Below are 7,160 nucleotides of genomic sequence, written 5' to 3' on the forward strand. Positions count from 1 at the left end.
TGGGATAATTTCCAGAAGAGAATTGTAGAACTTATACTATAAAAACTATAAAATATTGGTGAAAGAAATGGCAAAGCTTTCAAATGTTTATGGATCAGAGGACTTAATATTAATTGTTAGGATGGCAATACCCCTCCAAATTGATCTACAGACTCAACAAATTACAAAAAAAAAATCCTTCCCAGATACTTTTTTGCAAAAATTGTCAAGCTGATCTTAAAATTTATGTGTACCCACAATCTTGAGAAAGAACATATTTAGAAGACTTACAATCTCTGATATCAAAACTTAAAGCAAAGCACAATAATAAGACAAGCATAAAGACAGACATACAGATCAATGGAATAAAATTAAAAGTCCAAAAATAAACCCCCATGTTTCAGGCCAATTGATGTTTGGCAAAAGTGCCCAAACAATTAAAATGGGAAAGAAGAGTCTGTTCAACAAATGGTGTTGAGACAACTAAATATCAACTCTTTACTTTAAACAATATACAAAAGTTAACTCAAAATGGATTAAACACCTAAACATAAGAATTAAAACAGCCAGCCCAGCAACTCACACCTGTATCACACCTGTAATCCCAACACTTTGGGAGGCCAAGGCAGGAGGATTGCTTAAGGCCATGAGTTTGAGAGCAGCCTGGGCAACATAGTGAAGCCCTGTCTATACCAAAGAGGAGGACGAGGAGGGAGGAGAAGAGAAGAAGGAAGAAGGAGGAGGAGGAAGGAAGAGGAGAAGGAGGAGAAGAAGAAAAACTATAAAACTTACAAGAAAATCCAAGAATAAATCTTCACAACTTTGTGTTAGACAAAGACTTCTTAGATGTGACACCAAAGCAAAAGTCACAAATGAAAAAATACATAAATTGAAATTCATCAAATTTAAAAACTTGTTTGTCGCAATTGATACCATCAGATTGGAATAACAACTCACAGAATGGGAGGAAATATTTACAAATCATGTATCTGATAAAGGAAATGTATCCAGAATATGTAAAGAATTCTTACAACTCAATAAGAAAAATGCAGATATCCCAGATATCCCAATTAAAAAACAAGTAAAAGATCTGAATAGAATTTTCTCAAACGAAATGTATGAATGGCCAATAAGTACATGAAAAGATGCTCATATCATTAACTATCAGGGAAGTGCAAATCAAAACCACAATGACATCCCACTTTGCACCCACTGGGATGACTATAATAGTAAAAAAGACGATAATAACAAATGTTGACAAAGGTGTAGAAATTGGAACCCTCATGCTTTGCTGTCAGGATTGTAAAATGATATAGCCACTTTATATAACTGGTTGGCAATTTTTCAAAAAGTCATACCTAGTTACACTATGACCCAATAATTTCACTCTTAATTGTATGCCCAAGAGAACTGAAAATATATGTTCACACAAAAACTTTTGTATGAATGTTTTTTTCTTGTATAAATTATTTATTATTATAATTAGATCTTGACAATCAAAGTTGTCTTCACCTTCTGTGTTTTGTTAATGTGAAATTAAGTTGTAGTTATAAGCAAAAGTTGGTTCCTAGGGAACAATTGTATATTCAGTTTAACAGAAATAAAAGAATATTTGTCTTAAAATGAAAGATTGTTACATAGCCTTTTGCCATGCAATTACATTATAATAAATTATAATTTCAAAAGTTGGAATGTTTAAGTGCAGCATCAGCTCCTTAAAGGAAAAGCAAAGTGATCTATATCTGTCTCCCTTGCAAGAGGGAATTAAGATTTACAACTAGCATAAAAATCATGTATCACACTTCCACAGGAGATTCTTTAGCATAACTTACCCAACCAACAATTAGTCACTATTCTAATATGTCATTTTAAAGTGTCCTGGTAAGTATTTCTCCTGAGCAGCCTCACCTTCCCACATCATGGAAGTACAGGTTCGCGCATATACATAATAACATGATGATAAAAAATATGATATAGTAAATTGGCTTTCTAAATTTCAGTTCCAATCTCCTTGTCGATACCAGTAGATAAGTATGCAGGCAGTAATACTACTCAAAGAGATGCAGACAGCAAAAAATATATCCAGTGGTTTTGGAGGTAGTTGAGGGAAAACAAAAGCACTGATCAGCGTTACTAGAATCAATAAGGATGTTAAGCTGCCAACAACTAAATTGATGAATCAATCTTTGGCCGACATCTCCCCAAACAGAAGTTTGTTGTCCAGGCCACTGGTGCTGTAGGTTCTGGTAGAAAAGTCCTCCATTTGGGGATTTCTTCACTCTCCTACAGCCACTCAAAAGCAAGCCATCATTGCCTTCTGAAGTCTCCGGCCCACACTCTGACTGCCCAGTACTCCTGGCGCACCCATATCCTGACCCGCGGTGGGCTGGCAAGAGCGGGCGGGGGTGGCCGGTGGGGCTCATAACCAGGGCATGAGGCCACTCGCCCAAGCCCAGCTCTCCTCACCTTGAGCAGCTGCCGCAGGAAGTGAAAGGCTATATGAATGTCTACAGTAGCATTATCTATAACTAAAAAGTGGAAACAGATTAAATGTCAATAGATAGATAAAATATGGTATACATACACAATGGAATGTTATTCAGCAATGAAAAGGAATGAGGTACTGATACATGCTACAACATAGATGAATCTTGGAAACATTATGCTCGAAATCACTAATTATTAGGAAAATGCAAATCAAACCCACATGAGGTATCAGCTTACCCCAGTTAGGTTGGCTATTATTAAAAAGACAAAAAATAACAGATACTAGTGAGGATGCGGAGAAAAGGGAACTCTTACACACTGTGGGTGGGATGTAAATTAGTAAAGGACCATTGAAAATAGTATGGAAATTTCTCAAAAAAACTAAAAATAGAACTATCATATGATCCAGCAATCACACCACTGGGTATTTATCAAATGAAAAAAAATTAGGATATCAAAGTGATACTTGCACTTGCATGTTTATTGCAGCACTATTCACAATAGCAAAGATATGGAATCAACCTCAGTGTCCATCAATGGATGAAAGGATTTTAAAAATGTAGCATATATACACAATGGAATACTATTTGGCCATTACAAAGATAAAATCATGTCATTTGCAGCAACATGGATGGAACTGGAGGTCATTATGTTAATTCAAGTAAACCAGGGATAGAAAGACAAATACTGCATATTCTCACTCATGTGGGAATGACAGATACCGGAGGCTGGGAAAGGTGTCCAGGTGGGGTGGGGGGATAAAGAGAGGTGGTTGGTTAATGGGTATAAACATAGAGTTAAATAGAAGAAATAAATTCTAACGTTCAATAATAAAGTAGGGTGACTACAGTTGACAACATTGTACTGTATATCTCAAAATAGCGGGAACACTTGAAATGTTCCCAACACATAGGTAGAAGAGAGGACTTAAGATGTTCCAAAACATAGAAATGATAAATACTCAAGGTAATGGATACCCAAAATACCCTATCTTGATCATTACATACTCCATGTATGTAGCAAAATATCACATGCACCCTATAAACATGTAAAATATTATGTATCAATTTTTAAAAGGGAAAAAATGCTAAATTAAAGAAGCCAGTCACAAAAGGCCACATACTGTATGATCCCATTTATGTGAAATGTCCAGAAAAGAAAGACATATGGAAACAGAAAGTAGATTAGTGGTTGTGTAAGACCGGAGAGTTGGGGTGGGATAGGGAGTGACTGACCATGGGTTTGGGGTTTCTTTCTGGGATCATGAAAATGTTCTAAAATTGATTTGGTGGTGGTGGCACAACTCTATGAATATATAAAAAGTAATTAAATTCTATACTTTAAAAGGGTGAATTTTATGGGACATGAGTTATATCTCAATAAGGCATTTTAAAATAACAGAAACTGTGAAGGAATAACATAAAAATTAATAAAGTCAGAAATAAGACAACAGGACAATATGAAAAAGAGTACTGACAGAGCTCAGGAAAGAAATTTAAAATTTTTAGAAATTCATGAAAGATTAAATTCGAAGCCACACAGGATAAAGTAGACATAATGTGGTGAGCTGAGAGTTTTACAATAAGGGGTTAATAAATGAACTAAGCAGAAAACCAGGGGCTAGCTAAATTATAGTTACATAGTTGAAGTAATACACCGAAAGAATAGTCTTTTGTCTAATAACTGCCATCTGCTTCTGTAACCCTGCTTGCAGCTTGCTTTAAGGATTGTAATCTGTCTTCGGGCGCCAGAGATCTGTGAGAGCAACTATGCCCTGTGACCTTGTATCTTACAACCCAGACTTCACTCCCCGCTTTTGTTCCCTGAACACCTGCACTGTGCCACATAGCCTCCCTCAAAAATAGTATAAAACCCTCGTAGAAACTTGAGACGCGGCCATCCTCTTGTACTGCTTTTATGCGGGCGGAGGTGGTCGCTGGCCAGCTAATAAAGACTCTCAATTTGGCTTCATTGAATTCTCCTGTGGTCTGTTCGTGCCCTCCACACTACAACAATAACAGAGAGAGATTAAAGGACTCTTTTTTTAAAATGTTAACTACAGATGCCAGGCAAAGAAGAGTCATCATAAGTATCATAGGAATCCCTGAAGAAGAAACCCAAAGCAACTGAACAGAAAAAATACCAAAATTGATAATTCAATAAAACTTTACTAAAATAAAAAACTTGAACTTACATACTGGAGAGGCATTCCATGTACTTGGTAAAATTCATCCACCCAGAAAGGCCAACATTGAGAAATATTCTCATAAATCCACTGGCTTTTAAAAAGAGGAGGAGGGGCCGGGCGCGGTGGCTCACGCCTGTAATCCCAGCACTCTGGCAGTCCGAGGCGGGCGGATCGTTTGAGCTCAGGAGTTCGAGACCAGCCTGAGCAAGAGCGAGACTCCGTCTCTACTAAAAAAATAGAAAGAAATTAATCGGACAACTAAAAATATATAGAAAAAATTAGCCGGGCGTGGTGGCACATGCCTGTAGTCCCAGCTACTCGGGAGGCTGAGGCAGTAGGACCGCTTGAGCCCAGGAGTTGGAGGTTGCTGTGAGCTAGGCTGACGCCACGGCACTCACTCTAGCCAGGGCAACAGAGTGAGACTCTGTCTCAAAAAAAAAAGAAAGAAAGAGGAGGAGGAAGATTATAAATGATATATTAAGTTTTTCCCTTCCATTATTTCTATTCTCTTCATGGTCACTAATTATGTATATTTTGGATTCCCTATGTCTGTACTCCATAATTTTCTCTCTAATCATTATCTAACTGTTTACTGTTGTTTCATATGCTCCCATTTCTCATTTTTTTCCTTCCCAGCTCTTACCAGCTTTTCAGAATATCTCTTTCTTTCTGATTCAAATATGCCAAATTAAAGATGATCACAGTTTCTTTAATATTCCTCCCATTAAGAGGTTGGGGTCTAAGCCTCCTCCCCACGAATCTGGGTGAGCTTTATGACTTCTTTGACCAATGGAAGATGATTAAAAATGACACTGTGCGTTTCAGGGCCTAGCTTAAGAGCCTGGCCATTGCCACTATCTGGCTCTCAGAAGGCTTGCTCTTGGAGCCCAGCCACCATGTCATGCAGACTGCTGCAGCTCCTAAGTCCAAGCATTCCTGTGGAGAAGCCCATGTGGACAGGAGCCAATTTCTGGCCAACGATCCTGGGTCAGTTTTTAGCCACCAGCCAGTACCAACTTGCCAGCCATACAAGTGGGTTAGTATTACATTTTATTTTACTTTATTTTATTTTATGAGACAGGGTCTCTCTCCATTGCCCAGGTTGCAGTGCAGTGGTGTGATCATAGTTCACTTCAGCCTCCAATTCCTGAACTCAAGTGATCCTCCCACCTTAGCATCCTGAGTAGCTACAGGCACACGCCACCATGCTTGGCTAATTTTTTAATTTTTTGTACAGACAGGGTCTCATTATGTTGCCCAGGCTGGTCTTGAACTCCTGGGCTCAAGTAATCCTCCTGCCTCAGCCTTCCAAAGTGCTGGGATTTCAGGCGTGAGCCACGGTGCCCAGCCTAGTGAGCCACTTTAGAAGAGGATACTCCAGTCCAGTTGAACTGCCTGAGCTGATGCTTCCTGGAGAAGAGATAAACCATCCCTAATGAGCCCAGCCAAAACTGCAGATTCACAGCATTAACTTGTGGTTTTAAGCTACTAAGATTTGGGATGATTTGTTACACAGCAATAGATAATCAAAACATCTTTCACTTCTGTAATAATGAAACTGAGGGCTAACCTGATTAAGCCCACCAAACTTAAACTGCCTTGCTTGCTTTTATTAAACAATTGCCTACTTCTGGTTGATCTTAAAACTCCCATTAGCAAGTCATATAGCCCAATAATAAATAACTAAACTCCCATTACCTTCCTTATAGACAACATCTGTGACTGTGGGTCACTATAGTAATGGTTGCTTAAAGGAACTAGGGGGCAGCTGTCATCCAGTTCAAGCCAGTTGAGATCACTGACGCTTCGACTCGGTCTGCACAAATCCCTGAGAAGTGACTTTTTGACATCAGAGGGCTAAAAACAACTCCCTCAGATCATGCTAATGCTGCCATTTTCCGAACATGTGTTCTCTGAAGAGCCAAGAAGCTTGGCTACATGTGTAGTCACCAATTTTACCTCACTTTTCCTCACCCCCAATCACCTTTCCCCATGCCTCTGACAGCCTTGCTCCTCTACAGAAGATGCTTCTGCTTGGTGATTTCTTTCCTCTCCTGTCACATGTACATTCTAAGAGTTTGGGAGAATATTATTTTACGAGTGGAAATTGCCTGATGAAAATATTTCCTAAAATTGCACAGAACAAGAAATATTAATACAGAAAAGTCCAGTTATTCTGAAGGTGAACTGATCCATTTAGTTAGCTCTTGGATTCACATTTTCAACTACATTAGGAGGCAAGGAATAGCCTTTATACTGTTGGGGCTCAGAAACTGATAACCCCAAATATGGCATCCTGACATGCTGAACTGAAGAAGCCTCAAGTTGTCTCTTCCCACCCCCAATCCCCATAGTCTCTTCCAAAGCACAGAATAAAGCTGAAATTTCTTTTTTTTATTTATTTTATTTCTTTTTTTTTTTTGAGACACAGTCTCACTCTGTTGCCCGGGCTAGAGTGCCGTGGCATCAGCCTAGCTCACAGCAACCTCAAACTCCTGGGCTCAAG

Source organism: Propithecus coquereli, unplaced genomic scaffold (assembly GCF_000956105.1).
Source record: "Propithecus coquereli isolate 6110/MARCELLA unplaced genomic scaffold, Pcoq_1.0 Scaffold171, whole genome shotgun sequence".
Taxonomy (NCBI): domain Eukaryota; kingdom Metazoa; phylum Chordata; class Mammalia; order Primates; family Indriidae; genus Propithecus; species Propithecus coquereli.